At 36.5% G+C, this 25416-nt stretch overlaps 3 non-coding genes across 3 annotated transcripts; all 3 read left to right on the forward strand.

The window, feature by feature from the left end:
- The first annotated feature begins 12139 nt into the window (after nt 1–12139).
- Nucleotides 12140–12211, forward strand: Trnaq-cug (transfer RNA glutamine (anticodon CUG)). Its single transcript has one exon. It is a non-coding gene; the product is annotated as a tRNA-Gln (tRNA).
- Nucleotides 12212–17895: 5684 nt separating this feature from the next.
- Nucleotides 17896–17967, forward strand: Trnaq-cug (transfer RNA glutamine (anticodon CUG)). The gene has a single exon. It is a non-coding gene; the product is annotated as a tRNA-Gln (tRNA).
- Nucleotides 17968–18248: 281 nt separating this feature from the next.
- Trnaq-cug (transfer RNA glutamine (anticodon CUG)) lies at nt 18249–18320 on the forward strand. Its single transcript has one exon. It is a non-coding gene; the product is annotated as a tRNA-Gln (tRNA).
- The last annotated feature ends 7096 nt before the right edge of the window (nt 18321–25416 follow it).

Below are 25416 nucleotides of genomic sequence, written 5' to 3' on the forward strand. Positions count from 1 at the left end.
TTAGTTTTTCATTTAGCATATAAATCAGGGAGTTATTAAGTATATCAGCCAGGGAGTTAGTTATTCATTTAGCATATCAGTCAGGGAGTGAGTCATTCATTTAGTATATAAGTCAGGGAGTGTTCTTCAAGTTTGTAATTTGCCATCTCAAAATATTTTCAACGTTCTTTCGTCTGTCGGAGTGTGCGTCTGTTGGTCCTGTCTGCTAGGAAAATATTCGCAAAAGTTATTCACCGGGTACATGGTGTAATGGTTAGCACTCAGGACTCTGAATCCTGCGATCCGAGTTTAAATCTCGGTGGAATCTCATATTTTACTGAATATATGTTTTCCTTTATTATGCGAACAGCAAGACGAACTTGCCATATATCTATATATGCAAAAATGTTACTCGCGGGCAATGCGGTGATAAAACGTATTGGAACTATTACGACGAAAAACGGACTGCTCCGCCGAGCATTAAAATACGTTTGCATGTTTGTTTTTTCTTCTTTCAAAACTCACATATTTTGTGTAGATGGCCATTTTAAAAAATAAAATAAAATCGAGTTGTTTTTATAGCCAATCGCAGGTAAATATTTCCTCGTAACTTTTTGAACTAACACCGCTTGGTAAATTCAAGCTCAAAAGCATCCGTTTTCAATAGTATGATAATTGAATCATTTTCTACTGCATTTACTTTCTACGAACAAAGTATCCCTCAAATGAATTTTCGGTCAATCTTATTCTAACAAGTATTTTGTTGGCATGACACGCTTAGCCAATTGTTGGTAAATGTCATAGAGATCATTAAAGCTTACATTCCACGCACGCGCCACATTTGAAATTTCAATTTGCGTTTCCCTTTGATTCAGAAATTCGAGAGACAATGTCAGTGTTGACAGACGAAACCGGTTTAACAAAGAATGAAGCCCACAGATCGGGTCAATCAAGCATTCTGTACACATAATTCCCTCTTTCGTGAAAACTTTCTCCACGGATTTTATTGGAGCACACTCGTTTAAAGACTCCGAAACACATGAATATCGAGAGCGAAATCTAATGTGAGCTTTATTATAGAGAACAATGCATTCCGACAGATAGATGAAAACTCGGCATGAATATTGTGCAAGAATGATATTTTTCCCGTCATAACGGTTTACACTGCTGTTTCTACTTAGGATTTGCATTTTATATTGTCTTTGCAAGAATGGTACTCACCTTAACCTTTTTTCAGAGCTTAGCGATTTCAAATGACGTCCAATGTGATAAAATGCGTTGGCAGTTTACATCAGACACAAAGGAACACGATCATTAAATAGCGTGTAGCCATATTGGACGGTTTATCAGTAGATTGTCCAAAAAAAGGGATGCATTAAGGATGTTTAATAGGGTGCATTGACAATGTTACTATTGCTTATGTTACCATTGCGTTCAAAGAATAGTATCAATCAAACCGAGGCTTCCATGTTCAATAACTCGGGTATTTGTATTGGAGGTGTTGACAATGTTGATATTGCTAATGTTACCATTGCGTTCAAAGAATAGTAGTAATCAAACCGAGGCTTCCATGTATAATTACTCGGGGATTTTTGTAGATGGCGTTGACAATGTTGCTATTGCTAATACACGGAGGCTTCGATGTGCGTTGAACGGCAATGAAGCAATAATTGTTAACATTTCTCTCACGAATAGCATAAATGTGCAATAACTCGGAGATCATATACATGCAGAGGTTAGTGCCTAGCTGCTTTTGCCCTTATCATACACACAGAGGGTTCTAGGTGAAAAGGCTCGGGAATTGCATAGGCTGCGTTGCCAAAGTTGTTTTTGCTTATTTAGAAAGCGTATAAATTCTATTCCATAACTCCTTCAGACTAAACGCTGAAATGACTGTAACCTTTTCTATGAAATAGTTCATTTTTTAATTACCTCATTTTTTTTGCTTTCGTTAACATGGTTTAGGGCAAATAGGTTATATTTGAAAAGTGTATTCTTAATAGCATATTAAAACATTACATTAGACCATAATCATTAAGGTTAGGGCCAACAGTGAAATATGAGGTCGCTGAATTTTCAACTCACTCCGAATTCTTCTCTTCTCAGATATTTCATGTATATGATGTTATTTTAAATTGACGATAATTCTGTTACATTTCTTGGACCAATTTCGCAACAACTATTTCCAATGAAAACTCTGTGCCAACAGTGAACTATCGGGTGACCACATATTCCACTCAGACCTAATTACACCGTGAACTGATTCTAACCTGTCCATGAAATGACCCGTGTAAAGGAAAACAATTGTTCTGCTGAGGCAAACAACGTATATAATTTCCCAGGAATTAGTGAAGCAAGCTTATGCTATGTGTGTGGCGGAAATTATATGTTGGTCAGTTTTGGGTGAAAACAAAACCGTCGATCGGTCGGTCGGTCAGTCAGTCATGAGCATTAGTCATTTAGTCAATCACTCCGTTGTCAATTTATACTTCAGTCTGACTTAAAATTAGTGAACCATTCTGGCAATTCTACAGTGAAGATACATGATGAGGGCAATGCAATACAAGGGCTGGGTGGGGGTCTCACCAAAAATATGTGCAAGACTGGTGATAAATTGTGACAATTTGTAAGAAAACTCTTTCGAGATAAATGAATGGCTCTAAAAAGTGCCGTTTGCCAACATTGGAATTGGATTGCGAGCCTGCACGAACGCCGACTAGCAGAGGTCGTCGTAGCTCCAGTCGGCGTCACTACTGGTAAGTCCACCCTCGGAATCGGAGAACGCGTTATCGTCAAACGCAGAGAGGTCGGAGTCGCTTTCATCTCCGGAGGCGTACTCCTGGTCGCCAAGATCGTCGAGGACGCGCCTGTTGAGGTCCACGATGTTGACGGCCATCTTTGAGGCGTACTCGTAGTACATGTATCGTACTCCCTCGAGGACCGACAGCCGGAGACGCGTGTTGTAGCGGGAGATTCTGTTTCCGGTACGATCTGCGAGGTTGAAGCGCTGTATGGCCTCACAGACAAGACGGTTGAGGACGAACACCTGCTCACAGGACTTCCGGAACCGCAGTTCGGTGTCCCTCAGCTGACGGCGGAGTGCTAGGCTGACATTGACAGACATTGTAACTGCTCAGGTAGTTTCGAGAGTAAGGCTGAGAAATATATTCGATTCAGTGTTGCAATGATATGCAGTAAAACTGAATTGTGACTGGTGTTTGAATGTTACAGTATTTATACCTTTCAAGAAGTACTCCTCGACAACAACCGTTTACTGACTACAACTGTCAATTAGTGCCAATTAGTGTTCACACTCGCTGTCCAAGGTGCGAGCGACTTCCGCTCAGAGACGGACGAACGAACGACCAGTCATGCGCGCACTACTGTCTGAGTATCACTAATGTACGAGGTGTGAAATCTGCACGCGCCTCTAAGCTTTACATAGCATTATCACACCTCCACGTGTCTACGAGTAATAGAGGTGTGACCTTAATTGGCACGCCTTACAGGACTATTTGTTTGTTGTTGATGAGTTCTCTTTTTTATCTTCCAAATGATACATTTTTTATCGATTTAGATATTAAAGCTGAGATATTAAAACTGATATAACGTTGTGTTTAGGTCGATAATATACTATTGTTCTTACATTTAGAATATAAGAGTAATTTTAATTAACACTCCATTGTGGGTTCGATATCGTTAACTTTCCTGTGTTCGTGTTTTTAGTAGAGATTAACTACATCAAGTTAAAAAGAAAATCAACATTAACATTAAAATTTTACGGACAGAGAAGAATTCGTTCTTAACATTCATTTTACATTAACACAATCTTAAATGTCAAATTTAAATCTCTCACAGATTGAACGTTTTGACTTTTTTTTATTATATTTTGGGGTCTTGGAATGAGTTAACTTTTTTTGGCGAAACTGCATGGAAACCAGTTTTATGAAACTGCTGACAAAAAATAGATCGCAGATTTTTATATTTTAGTTGAAAAAATGATGTTTTGTGCATTTTTCTTAAACCGTTACTTATAATGAAACATTAATTTTCGAACGGAAATATGAAAATCTATGACCTTATCTTTTATCATTGATTTGCAGATATCTATGCAAAAACTGCTCATTCCATTATAAAAAAGGCTGTAAAAACGGTATACCTGTGAGAGTACAGCTTTAAACATAGATCAGAAATTCTGTTTTCGCTTATGTAACAGTTAAATTTTTACCTGCGTGACATTTTCTTGTATGAAAATTCATGATAAATCTTTGTTCAAAATTTAAAATACGTTCATGGGTCGAAAATGATATTTCTTATTTGAAAATTTATCGATTGAAGTAATAAAGTTATGAAAATGAAGCTTATATCTCAAAATTGATGATTTTACATTGTCATTTCAGTGATCTTACACATTTTCTACAAAAATACACAGTGTAATTTCATTAAATGTTTGTATTAAATATCTATTGTAGCAATGCATTCATAAATCGCAACCCTCTTATATATATGACGGCTCTTTAGATAAGAGATCTTATTTCAACCTCATGTTTCATTTTACACGTTTTTTTGGACAATTTTTCAATTGTAAAGCAAAACTAAATAACAAACAATTAACTCCGTGTCCATTATAAAAGTATGATTTACGCAGATATATTTGTATTATTTTCTCTCTATTAGTATATAAGTCAGACAGTTAGTTATTCATTTAGTATATAAGTCAGGGAGTTAGTTATTCATTTAGCATATAAGTCAAGGAGTTAGTTATTCGTTTAGCATATAAATCAGGGAGTTAGTTATTCATTTAGCATATAAATCAGGGAGTTAGTTATTCATTTAGCATATAAGTCAGGGAGTTAGTTATTCATTTAGCATATAAGTCAAGGAGTTAGTTATTCATTTAGCATATAAATCAGGGAGTTAGTTATTCATTTAGCATATAAATCAGGGAGTTAGTTATTCATTTAGCATATAAGTCAAGGAGTTAGTTATTCATTTAGCATATAAATCAGGGAGTTAGTTATTCATTTAGCATATAAATCAGGGAGTTAGTTATTTATTTAGCATATAAATCAGGGAGTTAGTTATTTATTTAGCATATAAGTCATGGAGTTAGTTATTCATTTAGCATATAAATCAGGGAGTTAGTTATTCATTTAGCATATAAATCAGGGAGTTAGTTATTCATTTAGCATATAAATCAGGGAGTTAGTTATTCATTTAGAATATAAGTCAAGGAATTAGTTATTCATTTAGCATATAAGTCAGACAGTTAGTTATTCATTTAGTATATAAGTCAGGGAGTTAGTTATTCATTTAGCATATAAGTCAAGGAGTTAGTTATTCATTTAGCATATAAGTCAGACAGTTAGTTATTCATTTAGCATATAAATCAGGGAGTTAGTTATTCATTTAGCATATAAAAAAAGGAGTTAGTTATTCATTTAGCATATAAGTCAAGGAGTTAGTTATTCATTTAGCATATAAGTCAGGGAGTTAGTTATTCATTTAGTATATAAGTCAGGGAGTTAGTTATTCATTTAGCATATAAGTCAGACAGTTAGTTATTCATTTAGTATATCAGTCAGGGAGTTAGTTATTCATTTAGCATATAAGTCAGGGAGTTAGTTATTCATTTAGCATATAAGTCAAGGAGTTAGTTATTCATTTAGCATATAAGTCAGACAGTTAGTTATTCATTTAGCATATAAGTCAGGGAGTTAGTTATTCATTTAGCATATAAGTCAAGGAGTTAGTTATTCATTTAGCATACCAATCAGGGAGTTAATAACTTATTAAGTATATCAGTCAGGGAGTTAGTTATTTATTTACCATATAAGTCATGGAGTTTGTTATTCATTTAGCATATAAGTCAGGGAGTTAGTTATTCATTTAGCATATCAGTCAGGGAGTTAGTTATTTATTAAGTATATCAGTCAGGGAGTTAGTTATTTATTAAGTATATAAGTCAGGGAGTGTTATATTAGTCAGCCAGTAAGTCATTTATTTAGTATATAAGTCAGGGAGTAGCTCATTCATTTAGTATATAAGTCAGGGAGTTAGTTATTTATTTAGTATATAAGTCAGGGAGTTAGTTATTTATTTAGTATATAAGTCAGGGAGTTAGTTATTCATTTAGCATAAAAGTCAGGGAGTTGGTTATTTATTTAGCATATAAGTCAGGGAGTTAGTTATTCATTTAGTATATAAGTCAGGGAGTTAGTTATTAATTTAGTATATAAGTCAGGGAGTTGGTTATTTATTTAGCATATAAGTAAGGGAGTTAGTTATTTATTAAGGGTATCAATCGGTCATAATGTCAATGAAGCAATAATTCGGCTCAGGTTAGTGCATGTTAGTATTACCATCATAATAAGAATGCTCGCAAAAGACGGTTCAATGGTGTAATGATTAGCACTCAGGACTCTGAATCCTGCGATCCGAGTTCAAATCTCGGTAGAACCTCATATTTGGTTTATAACAAGTCGACCACATTCATACGGGCAGTTAGACGAACCATACATATGCGCGAAATAAGTACGTTTACAAATATGTTTCAGTCACACTAGTGGATGTGAAGGGGTCAAGCCATAATGCAGCCACTATAGGGTGCGAGCAGAGCTTTATAAACGGAACAACAACAGTTTACAGAGATAATAAATTCAGAACGGCCAAAATGTTGTTTTTTGGTTCTTCAAGTTTGTAATTAGCCATCTAAAAATATTTTCAACGTTCTTTCGTCTGTCGGATTGTGCGTCTGTTGCTCTCGTCTGCGTTGAAAATATTCGCATAAGTTATTCACCGGTTCTAGCTAAATTACTAAAATTTAACTCAAGGCTAATGCGGTGATAAAACATTTGGAAATATATATCGACGAAGAACGGACTGCTCCGCTGAGCATTCAAATACGATTGCATGGTTTCTTTTCTTCAACAACAGTTGTTATTGTTGTTTGTTGTTGTTGTTTTCTTTCGAGAGTCACATATTTTGTGTAGATGGCCATTTTAAAAAAAACAAATCGATTTGTTTTATAGCACATCGCAGGTAAATCTTTTTTAAACACTTTTGAACTAACACCGCTTGGTAAATTCAAGCACAAAATCATTCGCTTTTCAATAGCGCGAATAATGAATCTTTTTCTATCGCATTTTTAACTGTCTACGAATAAAGTATCCCTCAATGGAATTTTCGGTCAATCTTATTTTAACACTGAGTATTTCGTTGGCATTACACGCAGAGCCAATTGTTGGTAAATGTTATAGAGTTCCTTAAAGCTGACATTCCACGCGCGCGCCACATATGGAATTTCAATTTGCGCTTCCATTGGTTCAGAAATTCGAGAGACATTGTCAGTGTTGACAGATGAAAACGGTTTAACAAAGAATGAAGCCCACAGATCGGGTCAATCGAGCATTCCGTACACATATCTCCCTATTTCGTGAAAACTTTCTCCACGGATTTTATTGGAAACACACTCGCTTAAAGACACCGAAACACAAGAATATCGAGAGCGAACCCTAATGTGAGTTTATTTTTTATAGGGAACAATGCATTCATACAGATAGACGAAAACTCGGCTTGAATATTGTGCAGGAATGACATTTTTCCCGTCATAACGTTTTACACTGCTGTTTCTACTTAGGATTTGCATTTTATATTGTCTTTGCAAGCATGGTACTCACATTAACTTTTTTAGAGCGTGGCAAATTCAAATAACGTCCAACGTGATGAAATGATTTAGTAGTTTACATCAGCCACAAAGGAACACGATCATTAAACAGCATGTAGCCATATTGGACGGTTTATCAGTATATTTTCCAAAAATGAATTATGCATTAAGGATGTTTAATAGTGTGCATTGACAATGTTACTATTGCTTATGTTACCATTGCATTCAAAGAATAGTATCAATCAAACCGAGGCTTCCATGTTCAATAACTCGGGTATTTCTATTGTAGGTGTCAATGTTGCAATTACTAATGTTACCATTGCATTCAAAGAATAGTAGTAATCAAACCGAGGCTTCCATGTTCAATAACTCGGGTATTTCTATTGTAGGTGTCAATGTTGCAATTACTAATGTTACCATTGCATTCAAAGAATAGTAGTAATCAAACCGAGGCTTCCATGTTCAATAACTCGGGTATTTCTATTGTAGGTGTCAATGTTGCAATTACTAATGTTACCATTGCATTCAAAGAATAGTAGTAATCAAACCGAGGCTTCCATGTTCAATAACTCGGGTATTTCTATTGTAGGTGTCAATGTTACAATTGCTAATGTTACCATTGCATTCAAAGAATAGTAGTAATCAAACCGAGGCTTCCATGTTCAATAACTCGGGTATTTCTATTGTAGGTGTCAATGTTACAATTGCTAATGTTACCATTGCGTTCAAAGAATAGTAGTAATCAAACCGAGGCTTCCATGTTCAATCTGTCGGGGGATTGTGTAGATGGCGTTGACAATGTTGCTATTGCTAATATACGGAGGCTTCGATGTGCGTTGAACGGCAATGAAGCAATAATTGTTAACATTTCTCTCACGAAGAACTTAAATGTGCAATAACTCGGGGTTTATATACATGCGGGGGTTATTGCCTAGCTGTTTTAGCCCTTGTACAGAGACTTCTAGGTGAAAAGGCTCGGGAATTGCTCATTAACGGAAGCGTTTATATTCCATAACTCTTTCAGACCAAAAGCTGAAATGACTGTAACCATTTCTATGAAATAGTTCATTTTTTAATTACCTCCATTTTTTGCTTTCGTTAACATGGTTTAGGGCAAATAGGTTATATTTGAAAAAGTGTATTCTTAATAGCATATTAAAACATTACATTAGACCATAATCATTAAGCTCAGGGCCAACAGTGAAATATGAGGTCGCCGAATTTTCAACTCACTCCGAAATTTGCTCTTCTAAGATATTTCATGTATATGATGTTGGTTAAATCGACGATAATTCTCTTACAATTCTTGGACCAACTTCGCAACAACTATTTTCAATGGAAACTATGTGCCAACAGTTGAATATCGGGTGGCCGCATATTCCTCTCAGATCTAATTACACCGTTAATTGATTCTTACAATGTACCTGTCCATCATGAAATGACCCGTGTAAAGGAAAACACTTGTTCTGATGAGGCAAGCAACGTCTATGATCTCCCGAGAATTAGTGATGCTATCTTATGTTATGTGTGTGGCGGAAATTATATGTTGGTCAGTTTTTAGGGGAAAAAATATCGGTGGCTTTATATATCAAAAAATATGTTTTATGTCGTTCGTCCCTGAGTCAATCAGTCAGCAAGCCAGTCACACGTAAAGTCAATTAATACTTTAGTATCAATCAAAATCAGTCAAACATTCCGGGAATTATATAGTGAACATACATGCAGAGGGCAATGCAATGCAAGGGCTGGGTGGGGTTGCTGGTCTTACCAAGAATGAGTGCAAGGCTGGTGATAATTCGTAATCAATTTGTAAGACCTCTTTCGAGATAAATAAATGGCTCTAAAAAGTGCCGTTTGCTAACATTGAAGCCGGAAATGGATTGCGAGCCTGCCCGAACGCCGGCTAGCAATGGTCGTCGGAGCTCCAGCCCCTGTCACTTCCGGTTATGCCACCATCGGAATCGGAGAACGCGCTATCATCGAACGCAGAGAGGTCGGAATCGCTCTCATCACCGGAAGCGGACTCCTGGTCGCCAAGGCCGACGAGGACACTTCGGTTAAGGTCCACGATGTCGGCAGCAATATTTTTGGCGTACTCGTAGTACATATTCCAGACTCCCTCGAGGACCGACAACCTGAGACGAGTGTTGTATCGGGAGACCCTGTTTCCGGTTCGATCTGCGAGGTTGAAGCGCTGTGTGGCCTCATAGACAAGGCGGTTGAGGACGAACACCTGCTCACAAGACTTCCGGAATCGAAGTTCCTTGTCGCGCATCTGACGGCGTAGTGCTAGGCTGACGTTGACAGACATGGTTTCGGATGAATAGTTTCCCTTGTAAGGCTAAAAATATATATTCGATTCAGTCTTGCAATGATATGCAGAATAACTGAATTGTGACTGGTGTGTGAAAGTGACAGTATTTATACTTTTCAAGGTGTACTCCTCGACAACAACCGTCTACTGACTACAACTGTCAATTAGTGCCAATTAATATTCACACTTGCTGTCCAAGGTGCGAGCGACTTCCGCTAACGGACGGGCGGACGAGCGACCGGTCATGCGCGCACTATTGTCTAAGTATCACTAATGTACGAGATGTGAAATCGGTACGCGCATCTAAGTTCTACTCCACCAAGTGGCGCATTATCACGTGTCTACAAGGTATAGAGGTGTGACCTTAAATGGCACGTGTTTAGGACTATTCGTTTGTTATTGGTGTGTTTTCTTTTTTCATCTCTGAAGTGATTTATTTTTTATCAAATTAAATATTAAAACACGTGGTTCATAGTCCGATAATTAACTTTTGTTCTTACAATTTGAATACTTGAGTAGTTTTAATTAACACTCAATTATAAGTTGGATTTTGTTAAGTTCCCTTTGTTTGTTTGAGTTTTAAGTAGAGATTAAATTTGTCAAGTTGGATAGAAAAAAAAACAAAAGAAACATTATAATATAACGGATAGTGCAGAATTCGTCCTTAACATTCATTTAACATTAACACAACTATTAAATATCAAATTTAAAAATAGATCAGAAATTGTGCTTTCGCTCGTGTAACAGTTACATTTTTAACTGAGTGACATTTTTTGCATGAAAATTCATGGTAAGTCTTTATTTCAAATTTAAAATACGTTCATGGGTCGAAAATGATATTTCTTATTTAAAAATGTATCGATTAAAGTAATAAAGTTATGAAAATAAAGCTAATATATCTCAAAATTGATGATTTTGCATTGTCATTTCAGTCATCGTACACATTTTCTACAAAAATACAGAGCGGAATTTCTTTAAATGTTTGTATCAATTATCTATTTCTGTAATGCCTTCATAAATCAAAACCCTCTTATATATATGACGGCTCTTCAGATAAGAGATCTTAAACGTCATGTTTCATTTTACACAACGTTTTTTTCACAACTTTGGACAATTTTTCAATTGTAAAACAAAACTTAATAACAAACAATTAACTACTTGTCCATAATAAAAGTATGATTTACGCAGACATATTTGTATTATTTTCTCTCTATTAGCATATCAGTCAGGGAGTTAATAACTTATTAAATATATAAGTCAGGGAGTGAGTTATTCATTTAGCATATAGGTCAGGGAGTTAGTTATTCATTTAGCATAAAAGTCAGGGAGTTAGTTATTCATTTAGCATATAAGTCAGGGAGTTAGTTATTCATTTAGTATATGAGTCAGGGAGTTAGTTATTCATTTAGCATATAGGTCAGGGAGTTAGTTATTCATTTAGCATATAGGTCAGGGAGTTAGTTATTACTTTAGCATAAAGGTCAGGGAGTTAGTTATTCATTTAGCATATAAGTCAGGGAGTTAGTTATTCATTTAGTATATGAGTCAGGGAGTTAGTTATTCATTTAGCATACAAGTCATGGAGTTAGTTATTTATTTAGCATATAAGTCAGGGAGTAAGTTATTCATTTAGCATATAAGTCAGGGAGTTAGTTATTCATTTAGTATATAAGTCAGGGAGTTAGTTATTTATTAAGTATATCAGTCAGGGAGTTAGTTATTTATTAAGTATATAAGTCAGGGAGTAAGTTATTCATTTAGTATATAAGTCAGGGAGTTAGTTATTTATTAAGTATATCAGTCAGGGAGTTAGTAATTTATTAAGTATATAAGTCAGGGAGTAAGTTATTCATTTAGCATATAAGTCAGGGAGTTAGTTATTTATTAAGTATATCAGTCAGGGAGTTAGTTATTTATTTAGTATATCAGTCAGGGAGTTAGGTATTCATTTAGCATATAAGTCAGGGAGTTAGTTGTTCATTTAGTATATGAGTCAGGGAGTTAATTATTCATTTAGCATATAAATCGGGGAGTTAGTTATTTATTAAGTATATCAGTCAGGGAGTTAGTTATTTATGAAGTATATCAATCGGTCATGATGCCAATGAAGCAATAATTCGGCTCAGGTTGGGGCAGGTTAGTATTACATGTACAATCATAATAAGGATTCTTGCAATGACGGTTCCATGGTGAAATGGTTAGCACTCAGGACTCTGAATCCTGCGATCCGAGTTCAAATCTCGGTGGAACCTCATTTTGTTGAATATATATTCAATTTTATTATGCGAACCGGCCATATATCTATTTTAACGGAATTACTTAAATTTTACTCACGGCTAATGCGGTGATATAACGTTTTGCAAATATTACGATAAATAACGGACTGCTCCGCTGAGTATTCAAATACGTTTGCATGTTTTCTTTTCTTCTTTCAAAAGTCACACATTTTGTGTAGATGGTCATTTAAAAAAACAAATCGAGTTGTTTTTAGCCAATCGCAGGTAAATCATTTTTGATAACCTTTTCAACTAACACCGCTTGGTAAATTCAATCTCAGAATCATCCGTTTTTCTATAGGCTGAGTGTGATAAATCATTTTCAACCGCATTTTTTACTTTGAACAAATAAAGTATCCCTCAATTGAATTTTCGGTCAATCTTATTTTAACAAGTATTTCGTTGGCATTACACGCAGAGCCAATTATTGGTAAATGTTATAGAGTTTCTTAAAGCTGACATTCCACGCACGCGCCACATATGAAATTTCAATTTGCGCTTCCATTGGTTCAGAAATTCGAGAGACATTGTCAGTGTTGACAGACGAAACCGGTTTTATTAAAGAATGAAGCCCACAGATCGGGTCAATCGAGCATTCCGTACAAATACCTCCCTCTTTCGTGAAAACTTTCTCCCCGGATTGTATTGGAATCACACTCGTTTAAAGACACCCAAACACATAATGATCGAGTGCAAACTCTAATGTGAGTTTTTTTTTAATAGAGAACAATGCATTCCGACAGATAGACGAACACTCGGCATGAATATTGTGCAGGAATGACATTATTCCCGTCATAACTGTTTACACTGCTGTTTCTACTTAGGATTTGCATTTTATCTTGTATTGGCAACCATGGTACACACATTAATTTTTTTCAGAGCTTTGAAATTTCAAATGACGTCGAACGTAATAAATGCGTTGGCAGTTTACATCAGACACAAAGGAACACGATCATTAAACAGCATGTAGCCATATTGGACGGTGAATCTGTATTTCTTCCAAAAATGAATATGCATTAATGATGTTTTATAGGGGGCATTGACAATGTTACTATTGCTTATGTTACCATTGCGTTCAATAAATAGTACTAATCAAACTGAGGCTTCTATGTGCAATAACTCGAGGATATGTATAGGGGGCCTTGACAATGCTGCAATTGCTAATGTTATCATTGCATTCGATAAACAGAATTAATCAAAGCGAGGCTTCTACGCGCAATAACTCGGGTATTTCTATTGGAGGTGGTGACAATGTTGCAATTGCTAATGTTATCATTGTGTTCAATGAACATTATTAATCAAACCGAGGCTTATATGTGCAATAATTCGGGGAATTTGTGTAGATGGCGTTGGCAATGTTGCTATTACTTATTTACGGAAGCTTTGATGTGCATTATGTGGCGCATTGAACGGCCATGAAACAATTAGTGTTAACATTGCTCTCGAAGAACATAAATGTGCAATAACTCGGGGTTAATATACATGCATGGGTTACTGCCAAGCTGCTTTTGCCCATATACAGAGGCTTTTAGGTGAAATTGCTTGGAAATTGCAAAGGCTGCGTTGCCAAAGTTGTTTTTGTTTATTTAAGGAAGCGATTATATTCCATAACTCTTTCAGACAAAAAGCTAAATTGACTGTAACCATTTCTATGAAATAGTTCAATTTTTAATTGTCTGCATTCTTTTGCTTTCGTTAACATGGTTTAGGGCAAATAGGTTATATTTGAAAAGTGTATTCTTAGCAAATTAAAAGCACAAGTACATTAGACCATAGTCATTAAGCTCTGGGTCAACAGTGAAATATGACGTCGTCGAAATTTCAACTCACTCCGAATTCTTCTCTTCTCAGATATTTCATGTAAATGATGTTGGTTAAATCGACGATAGTTTTGTTACATTCCTTGGACCAATTTCGCAACAACTATTTCCAATGAAAACTCTGTGCCAACAGTTAAGTATCGGGTGGCCACATATTCCTCTCAGACCTAATTACACCGTGAACTGTTTCTAACCTGTCCATGAAATGACCCGGGAGAGGAAAACAATTTTTCTGTTGGGCAAACAACGTATATGATTTCCCAGGATTTAGTGATGCTATTTCATGCTATGTGTGTGGCGGAAATTATATGTTGGTCAGTTTTGGGTGAAAACAAACCGTCGATCGGTCGGTCAGTCAGTCACGAGCATTAGTCATTTAGACAGTCACTCCGTTGGCAATTAATACTTTAGTCTGCCTTTAAATTAGTCAACCATTCCGGCAATTATACAGTGAAGATACATGATGAGGGCAATGCTGTGTGGGGGTCTCACCAAGAATGTGTGCAAGACTGGTGATAAATTGTGACAATTTGTAAGAAAACTCTTTCGAGATAAATGAATGGCTCTAAAAAGTGCCGTTTGCCAACATTGAAGCCGGAAATGGATTGCGAGCCCGCACGAAAGCCGGCTAGCAGAGGTCGTCGTAGCTCCAATCCTCGTTACTACTGGTAAATCCACCCTCGGAATCGGAGAACGCGTTATCGTCAAACGCAGAAAGGTCGGAGAAGCTTTCATCCCCGGAGGCGGACTCCTGATCGCCAAGATCGTCGAGGACCCGCCTGTTGAGGTCCACGATGTCAGCGGCCATCTTTGAGGCGTACTCGTAGTACATGTATCCTACTCCCTCGAGGATCGACAGCCGGAGACGCGTATTGTAGCGGGAAATCCTGTTTCCGGTACGATCTGCGAGGTTGAAGCGCTGTGTGGCCTCACAGACAAGACGATTGAGGACGAACACCTGCTCACAGGACTTCCGGAACCGTAGTTCGGTGTCCCTCAACTGACAGCGGAGCGCTAGGCTGACGTTGACAGACATGGTTTCTGATAAGTAAGTTCCCAAATAAGGCTGAGAAATATATTCGATTCAGTGTGCAATGATATGTAGTATAACTGAATTGTGACTGATGTGTGAAAGTTACAGTATTTATACCCTTCAAGGAGTACTCCTCGACGACAACCGTCTACTGACTAGAGCTGTCAATTAGTGACAATAAATGTTCACACCCTTCTGTCCAAGGTGCGAGCGATTTCCGCTCAGAGACGCGCGGACGAACGACCAGTCATGCGCGCACTATTATCTGATAGGAGTATCACTAATGTACGAGGTGTGAAATCGACACGCGCCTCTAAGCTCTACTTCTGCAAATGGCGCATTATCACGTGTCCACGTGTCTGCGAGGTATTCAGATGTGACCTTAATTGGCACGCGTTTTAGGATTATTTGTTTGTTATTGGTGTGTTCACTTTTTTCATCTTCAAAGTGATACTCTTCATAAATTTAGAAAATAAAACTGATATAACGTTGTGTTTAGGCCGATTATTAACTATAGTTCATACAATTTGAATAATAGTTTAATTTTAATAAACAATCCATGTGGGTTCGATTTTGTTAAATTTCCATCGTTTATTTAAGTTTTAAGCAGAATTAATTCTATCAAATTGGAAAAAAACAAAACATAAACATAATAATATTACGGATAGTGCAAAATTCGTTCTTAACATTCATTTAAACATAGACACAATCATTAAATATCAAATTGAAATATAAATCAGAAATTGTGTTTTCGCTGGTATAACAATTATATTTTTACCTGCGCGACATATTTTTGTATAAAAATTCATCATAAGATTTTAATGCAAATACAAAATACGTTTATGGGTCAAAAATGATAATTCTTATTTGAAAATTCATTGATTGACATAATAAAGTTATGGAAATGTATCTTATAATTCAAAACTGATGATTTTGCAGCGTAATTTCATTGATCTAACACATTCTCTACAAAAATACACAGTGATATTTCATTAAATGTTTGTATAAATATGTATTGCTGCAATGCCATCATAAATCACAACACTCTTATATTTATGATGGCTCTTTAGATAAGAGATCTTTAACGTTCATGTTACATCTTACACAACATTTTTTTCTTTACAATTTTAAACATTTTTTCGATTGTAAAACAAAACTCAATAACAAACAATTCACTACTGGCCCAGTATAAAAGTATAACTTACGCAGAATTTTTATGTTTAATTTTCTATCTAATCAAGATATATTATATATATATAAACCATATATTATGAATGAAAAAAAAAACAGTTTACACTGTGCCACGAAATTAGCGCGACGTCCGAACCTTAATCTTCCAGAAATACTAGGTCGGTCATTTAGTATTTATGTTAGGGAGTTCGTTATTCTTTAAGTGTTTAAATCAGGGAGTAGGTAATTCTTAAAGTGTTTAAGTCAGGGAGTAGGTAATTCTTAAAGTATGTAAGTCAGGGCGTAGGTTATTCTTTAAGTATGTAAGTCAGGGAGTAAGTTATTCTTAAGGTATGTAAGTAAGGGAGTTAGTTATTCTTTACGTATGTAAGTCAAGGAGTAAGTTATTCTTCTAGTATTTAAGTCGGGGAGTTAGTTATTCTTTAAGTATGTAAGTAAGGGAGTTACTTATTCTTTAAATATGTAAGTAAGGGAGTAGGTTATCTTAAGTATTAAAGTCAGGGAGTAAGTCATTCATTAAGTATATACGCCAGGGAGTAAGTCATTCATCTAGTATGTAAGTCAGGGAGTAAGTCATTCATTAAGTATATAAGTCATGGAGTAAGTCATTCATTTAGTATATAAGTCACGGAGTAAGTCAATCATTAAGTTTATTAATCGGGGAGAAAGTCATTCATTTAGTATATTAATCAGGGATTAAGTCATTCATTTAGTATATACGTCAGGGAGTAAGTCATTCATTAAGTATATAAGTCAGGGAGTAAGTCATTTTTCATTAAGTGTATAAGTCATGGAGTAAGTCAATCATTTAGTTTATTAATCGGGGAGAAAGTCATTCATTTAGTATATTAATCAGAGAGTAAGTCATTCATTTAGTATATACGTCAGGGAGTAATTCATTCATTTAGTATATAAGTCACGGAGTAAGTCAATCATTTAGTTTATTAATCGGGGAGAAAGTCATTCATTTAGTATATTAATCAGAGAGTATGTCATTCATTTAGTATATTAATCAGGGATTAAGTCATTCATTTAGTATATACGTCAGGGAGTAAGTCATTCATTTAGTATATAAGTCAGGGAGTAAGTCATTCATTAAGTATATAAGTCAGGGAGTAAGTCATTCATTTAGTATATTAATCAGGGAGTAAGTCATTCATTTAGTATATAAGTCAGGGAGAAAGTCAATCATTTAGTATATTCATCAGGGAGTAAGTCAATCATTTAGTATATTAATCAGGGAGTAAGTCATTCATTTAGTATATTAATTAGGGATTAAGTCATTCATTTAGTATATACATCAGGGAGTAAGTCATTCATTAAGTATACACGTCAGGGAGTAAGTCATTCATTAAGTATATAAGTCATGGAGTAAGTCATTCATGCAGTATGTAAGTCAGGGAGTAATTCATTCATTTAGTATATAAGTCAGGGAGTGTTATATCAGTCAAGGGGTAGCTCATTCATTTAGTATATAAGTCAGGGAGTGTTATATCAGTCAGGGAGTAGCTCATTCATTTAGTATATAAGTCGGTCATGATGCCAATCAAGTAATAATTTGGCTCGGGTTAGTGCAGTTAAGTATTATAATCACAATTAGGATGTATGCACAAGACGGTTCCATGGTGTAATGGTTAGCACTCAGGACTCTGAATCCTGCGATCCGAGTTCAAATCTCGGTGGAACCTCATATTTTGTTGGAGTGAGGGTCGACCTTTATTTTACGGACATAGAAACCATATATAAGCTCGAAATTGGAACGGCGAAAATGAGTCTTTTCCTTCTCCATGTTTGTATTAAGGCATCTCAAAATAAATTATCTCCCAATTCTATGAGTAAATTCTAAGCTTAATTATTGACCGGCGAGTCGCAACTGTCTTTAATGTTTTTATTGTTCGTTCGTCTTTTTGTGTGTACGCTGCTTTCGACTGCTTTTAATAAAAATGTATTCACAAATGGTTTGAACACCGGTTCCATGGTGTAATGGTTAGCACTCAGGACTCTGAATCCTGCAATCCGAGTTCAAATCTCGGTGGAACCTTATATTTTGTTTTAATACATGTTCAACTTAATTATACGATGTATAATTAAAATATTCAAGACAGTTGCGACTCGTCGGTCAAGAAGGACGAACCGGCCATATACCTATATAGAGCGTAATTACTAAAAACTGTAAAACACACACACACACACACACACACACACACACACACACACACACACAGACACACACACACACACACACACACACACACACACACACACACACACACACACACACACACACAATCTTTTCAACGCATGGTTTAAAAATGTACGAATAATGTATCCCGAAATTGAATTTTTGATGATACTCATTAATCAATTGTTTCCTTGGCATTAGACGAAGAGCCAATTGTCGGTAAATGTTATAGAGTTCCTCTAAGCTGGCATTCCACACACGCGCCACATATGAAATTTCAATTTGCGCTTCAGAAATTCGAGAGACCTCAGTGTTGACGGACGAAACCGGTTTAACAAAAGGATGAAGCCCCAGGTTCGTGTCAATCGAGCATTCCTACTCGGATTTTGTTGGAAACACCTCTACATGAATATTGGGAGCGAACCCATACTGTGTGTTTTCTTACAGAAAACAATGCACGAAAACTCGGCTTGAATATTGTGCCGGAATGACATTATTCCCGTCATACCTGTTTACACTGCTGCTTCTACTTAGGATTTGCATTTTATATTGTCTTTGCAATCATGGTACTCACATTAACCTTTTTCAGAGCTTTGCGATTTCAAATGACGTCGAACGAGATAAAATGCTGGAGCAGTTTACATTATACACAAAGGAAAATGATAATTAAACAGCGTGTAGCATATTGGACGGTGAATCGGTATTTGTGGAGATCAGGGACTTTTGAGATGTGTTGAAGAGGGCGTTGACAATGTCGTTATTGCTAATGTACCATTGCGTTCAATAAACAGTAGCAATCAAAGCGAAGCTTCCATGTGCAATTACTCTGGGCTTTGTATAAGGGTATTGACAATGTTTCTATTGCCAATGCCATCATAACATTTAATGATCAGTATCAATCCGAATTCGGCCTTAAAGGGCGATAACTCTTGAACTCTATAAGGCTGCGATGTTGCTATTGCAAATGAACGTTGGTTTGTATGTGAAATCACTCGGAGATTGGGGGGTTGCCGATGTTGCTATTGCTTATAAAAGGAGGCGTCTATGTGCAATAACTCGTGGATGCTAATAGTGGTGTTGCCGATGTTGCTATTGCTTATAAAAGGAGGCGTCTATGTGCAATAGCTCATGGATGCTACTAGTGGCGTTGCCGAGGTTGCTATTGCTTATAAAAGGAGGCGTCTATGTGCAATAACTTGTGAATGCATGCTACTAGTGGCGTTGCCGATGTTGCTATTGCTTATAAAAGAAGGCGTCTATGTGCAATAACTCGTGGATGCTACTAGTGGCGTTGCCGAGGTTGCTATTGCTTATAAAAGGAGGCGTCTATGTGCAATAACTCGTGAATGCTACTAGTGGCGTTGCCGAGGTTGCTATTGCTTATAAAAGGAGGCGTCTATGTGCAATAACTCGTGAATGCTACTAGTGGCGTTGCCGAGGTTGCTATTGCTTATAAAAGGAGGCGTCTATGTGCAATAACTCGTGAATGCTACTAGTGGCGTTGCCGAGGTTGCTATTGCTTATAAAAGGAGGCGTCTATGTGCAATAACTCGTGGATGCTACTAGTGGCGTTGCCGAGGTTGCTATTGCTTATAAAAGGAGGCGTCTATGTGCAATAACTCGTGGATGCTACTAGTGGCGTTGCCGAGGTTGCTATTGCTTATAAAAGGAGGCGTCTATGTGCAATAACTCGTGGATGCTACTAGTGGCGTTTCCGATGTTGCTATTGCTTATAAAAGGAAGCGTCTATGTGCAATAACTCGTGAATGCTACTAGTGGCGTTGCCGAGGTTGCTATTGCTTATAAAAGGAGGCGTTTATGTGCAATAACTCGTGGATGCTACTAGTGGCGTTGCCGAGGTTGCTATTGCTTATAAAAGGAGGCGTCTATGTGCAATAACTCGTGGATGCTACTAGTGGCGTTGCCGAGGTTGCTATTGCTTTTAAAAGGAGGCGTCTATGTGCAATAACTCGTGAATGCTATTAGTGGCGATGCCGAGGTTGCTATTGCTTATAAAAGGAGGCGTCTATGTGCAATAACTCGTGGATGCTTTTAGTGGCGTTGCCGAGGTTGCTATTGCTTATAAAAAGAGGCGTCTATGTGCAATAACTTTTGAATGCATGCTACTAGTGGCGTTGCCGATGTTGCTATTGCTTATAAAAGGAGGCGTCTATGTGCAATAACTCGTGAATGCTATTAGTGGCGTTGCCGAGGTTGCTATTGCTTATAAAAGGAGGCGTCTATGTGCAATAACTCGTGGATGCTACTAGTGGCGTTGCCGAGGTTGCTATTGCTTATAAAAGGAGGCGTCTATGTGCAATAACTCGTGAATGCTACTAGTGGCGTTGCAGAGGTTGCTATCGTTTATAAAAGGAGGCGTCTATGTGCAATAACTCGTGGATGCTACCAGTGATTAAAGGAAGCGTCTATGTGCAATAACTCGTGAATGCTACTAGTGGCGTTGCCGATGTTGCTATTGCTTATAAAAGGAGGCGTCTATGTGCAATAACTCGTGGATGCTATTAGTGGCGTTGCCGAGGTTGCTATTGCTTATAAAAGGAGGCGTCTATGTGCAATAACTCGTGGATGCTACTAGTGGCGTTGCCGAGGTTGCTATTGCTTATAAAAGGAGGCGTCTAAGTGAAATAACTCGTGGATGCTACTAGTGGCGTTGCCGAGGTTGCTATTGCTTATAAAAGGAGGCGTCTATGTGCAAAAACTCGTGGATGCTATTAGTGGCGTTGCCGAGGTTGCTATTGCTTATAAAAGGAGGCGTCTATGTGCAATAACTCGTGGATGCTACCAGTGGCGTTGCCGAGGTTGCTATTGCTTATAAAAGGAGGCGTCTATGTGCAATAACTCGTGGATGCTACTAGTGGCGTTGCCGAGGTTGCTATTGCTTATAAAAGGAGGCGTCTATGTGCAATAACTCGTGGATGCTACTAGTGGCGTTGCCGATGTTGCTATTGCTTATAAAAGGAGGCGTCTATGTGCAATAACTCGTGGATGCTACCAGTGGCGTTGTCGATGTTGCTATTGCTTATAAAAGGAGGCGTCTATGTGCAATAACTCGTGGATGCTTTTAGTGGCGTTGCCGAGGTTGCTATTGCAATAAACGTTGGTTTGTAAATGCAATAACCCGGACATTTTTTGTCGACGTTGGTTTTTCAAATATACGGAGGTTTTTATGCTTAATAATTCATTAGATGAATAAAGGACCGTTTCAATTTCTACAATATAGTTCATTGTGTAATTTTCTTTATTCGTTAACACGGTTTTGGTAATAAGGTTTCTTTTCAAAATGTTTTTTAACATGAAAAGCACATTTAAGACCGAAGTTATTAATCTAATCGCCATCAGTGATATATGAGGTGGGCTTATTGTGCACCTACTCCGAACATCTCTCTTCTTAGGTGCTTCATGTATAAAATGTGTTCATACTGACATATGGAATCTAATGTCAACGATGGGATGATTTGTCCACCATCTCAATATTACATGAAAGGTTTTGGCTATGGGATGTTTTGTCCGGTTCGCATTTGTTGTTTGTCAAGTCGACGATAATTCTGTAACACATCTTGGACCAATTTCGCAATAACTATTTCCAATGAAAACTCTGTGCCAACAGTTAGATATCGGCTGGAAAAAATATATTTAAGTGTACACCTTATGTCCAATTAAGACAAACTTATATTAAAGGTTATTATAGAATGAAACCTAGTAAAAACTTGTGCAGCTTCTTTATACACAAAATACATCTGAAACATTTATGTTAAGCAAATATATATCGGAAGCATTTAAGGTGCGTTCTACTTTATTAATGAATCAATAATTATAAGCCTTGATACACATTTTTATCTCAAGCAGTAGGTTGCTTTGTTAACATTTGTAACCATTGGTTACTATTTATGTTGATATATACTATGTGAGTCTGTTTTATTGTTAAAAATTGATCAATTGATATCATTTGTTCCAATATATACTAGTATATAAAAAGCAAACTATTGGTTATTGTATTGTATACTATTATAGTTTGATTGATTCGTGTTTTCTATTCCAGTTCATCCTTAAAAATAGATTTATCAAAATATTGATTTGATATTTCACACTACATTGAATAATTGTAATTGTAATTTATTAAATATGTATATGAAACACAAAAAAAACTGTATAGTTTACGTGTAATAAAATTATGTTCTGTTCTGTTCTGTTCTATAAATTATTGTTCGCACACAATATGAATAATTGGCTAAATTAAACTAAGGCATCATTATTGATTCGAATTAGTCCTACTTCGCATACCTTTCGTTGCATTTTAGAGATAAGATTTATCACATTAAATGAAAAAAATCATCGTCATATATGGGTAGTGCGGAATTCGTTCTTAATTTAAACTGACACTCTTATTCAAAATCAATACATACACATGTATAAGCCAATATTTTATTTTATTGGTCCAGACTGATTTTACCCAGCTGAGGCCACATACAACTATTTAAAGTAAGGCATGGTAAGCTGGTAGGCTATCATCATACTTTCAAGTCTCTGTGCATTCAATAGTCATTAAGCCAATCATTCGGTCAGTCGTAAATCAGTCATACGTTTTTAATTTAAGTTGATTGTATAGGATAGTCAAACATTTGTCAGTCATGAAGTCAATTAATGGCTTTGTCATACAGAACATCCCCCGTTCAAACAACCCCTGCTTATTTTTGTATACGTGTACAACGTTGATATATACTTTTCATTGAACGCAATGGTAACATTAGCAATAACAACATTGCCAAGCCCCCCTAAACACATCCTCGAATTATGGCACATAGAAGACTCGGTTTGATTGATACAGTTTATTGAACGCATTGGTATATTAGCAATAACGATATTGTCAACGCCTCCTCAACAAATCCTCGAGTTGTTGCACATTGAAGCCACGCTTTGATTTATTCTGTTTATCGAATGCAATGATAACATTAGCGATAGCAACATTGTCAACGCCCTCTTTTAAACATCCCAAAGGTCCCTCCTCTGCACACACACCGATTCACCGTCCAAAACGGCTACATGCTGTTTAATGATCGTGTTCCTTTGTGTCTGATGTAAACTGCCAACGCATTTTATCACGTTGGACGTTATTTGAAATTGCAAAGCTCTGAAAAAAAGGTTAATGTGAGTACCATAATTGCAAAGACAATATAAAATGCAAATCCTAAGTAGAAACAGCAGTGTAAATAGATATGACGGGAATAATGTCATTCCGGCACAATATTCATGCCGAGTTTTCGTGCATTGTTCTCTATAAAAGAGAATAGTATGTGTTCGCATCCGATATTCACGGCCACCTACATGAATTATGTGCGAGCGTTACTTTAAAACACTCTTGTATGCGAACAGTCATCATATTACCTTATATTATACCTCACATAAATTTGTCCCTTCTTTGTATATATAAACTCGATCGGTCCGTATATCACTGTATTTTGATTAAAATACAGTTTTGTGACGTCACCGGTCCATATTATATTTTTGGCCGGTCCGGACCTCGCAAAAAATGTAATATGGACCGCTGCGTGCTATTTCACAACGGCGAAAAGTTGTCGCAAGTAAACATTATAAGCTTTGCTCAATAAAACACATTTAAATCGCCGCTTTAAACATATTGAATTGTAGTGAAAAATGTTCGGTATAATATAAGAAATATGACACACCACTTCGGGCCATATGACATTATATGGACCGGTCAGTAGCCCCCGAAGGTGAATGGACCTCGGCTTACGCCTCGGTACATAAACACCTTCGGTGGCTGACTGGCCGGTCCATATAAAGCCATATGACACTCAGTGGTGTGTTATATTTCTTAAATATTATACCTCACATAAATGTGTCCCTTCTTTGTATATATAAACTCGATCTGTCCGTATATCACTGTATTTTGATGAAATTCCAGTTTAATGACGTCAGCGGTCCATGTTATATTTTTGGCCGGTCCGGACCTCGCCAAAATGTAATATGGACCGCTGACGTCATTCAATTGGTAAGTGCGGCTTGCTATTTTCACAACGGCGAAAACTTGTCGCAAGTAAACATTATTAGCTCACCCTCGGTCCATATACACTTTCGGTGGCTGACTGGCCGGTCCTTATAATGTCATATGACCCTAAGTGGTGTGTTATATTTCTTAAATATACGTGAGATTTCACTTTGATATGAATAAATCCAACAATTAAAAGCTCATTATGTTTTCTAAATTTACTTAGGTAACATATATGCATTTAAAGGTATTTCATACTGCTAACGATGGCTTGAAGCACAAATACATAAAATGGTTCAAATCTTATTTTCTTTACTTATTATTGAGGTTCAATATTTAGCAAGCATGATAAATTAGACGTATCTTCCATAGCCAATAGTGTAGGGTGTTTTGCGGTTTATCGAGTTTTCGCAGAAAACCCATCGCGAGGGTTGGGATGAACCTATCTAACACGAGAGGCCATGGTAGATGCTTTTCTTGGGGGGTGGGATAAACATCCTTTGCTGCAAGTTTTGGAGTAAGTTGAGCTAATCTTACGAAAGAACATTTTATAACATTTTGGAGCAAAAAGCAGTTACATTTTTATTCGGAAAAGTATTTCTACAAAGTGGATATATGTTTGATGTGTCAAAATATCCAAGAATACACAATTATTGTTTTCGCACGCCAAAAAAGTCAAGAAAAGTAGGAAAGATAAAAATGCCTTTATACATTAGGAGTTCGAGTTACTGGAAAGAACAAATAAAACATGTAAACGAATTTGAAAGTTCAGCGGAGCAGTCCTTTATCCTTTCTATAATGTTTTCAAAACGGTTTATCACCGCATTAGCCTTTAATAAAATTTAAGTTATTTATCTTATATAGATATATGACCGGTTCGTCCTTCTGTTTGAACAATAAAGGTGAATATTTTTTTCAAACAAAGTA

This window comes from Mya arenaria, chromosome 10 (assembly GCF_026914265.1).
Source record: "Mya arenaria isolate MELC-2E11 chromosome 10, ASM2691426v1".
NCBI lineage: Eukaryota > Metazoa > Mollusca > Bivalvia > Myida > Myidae > Mya > Mya arenaria.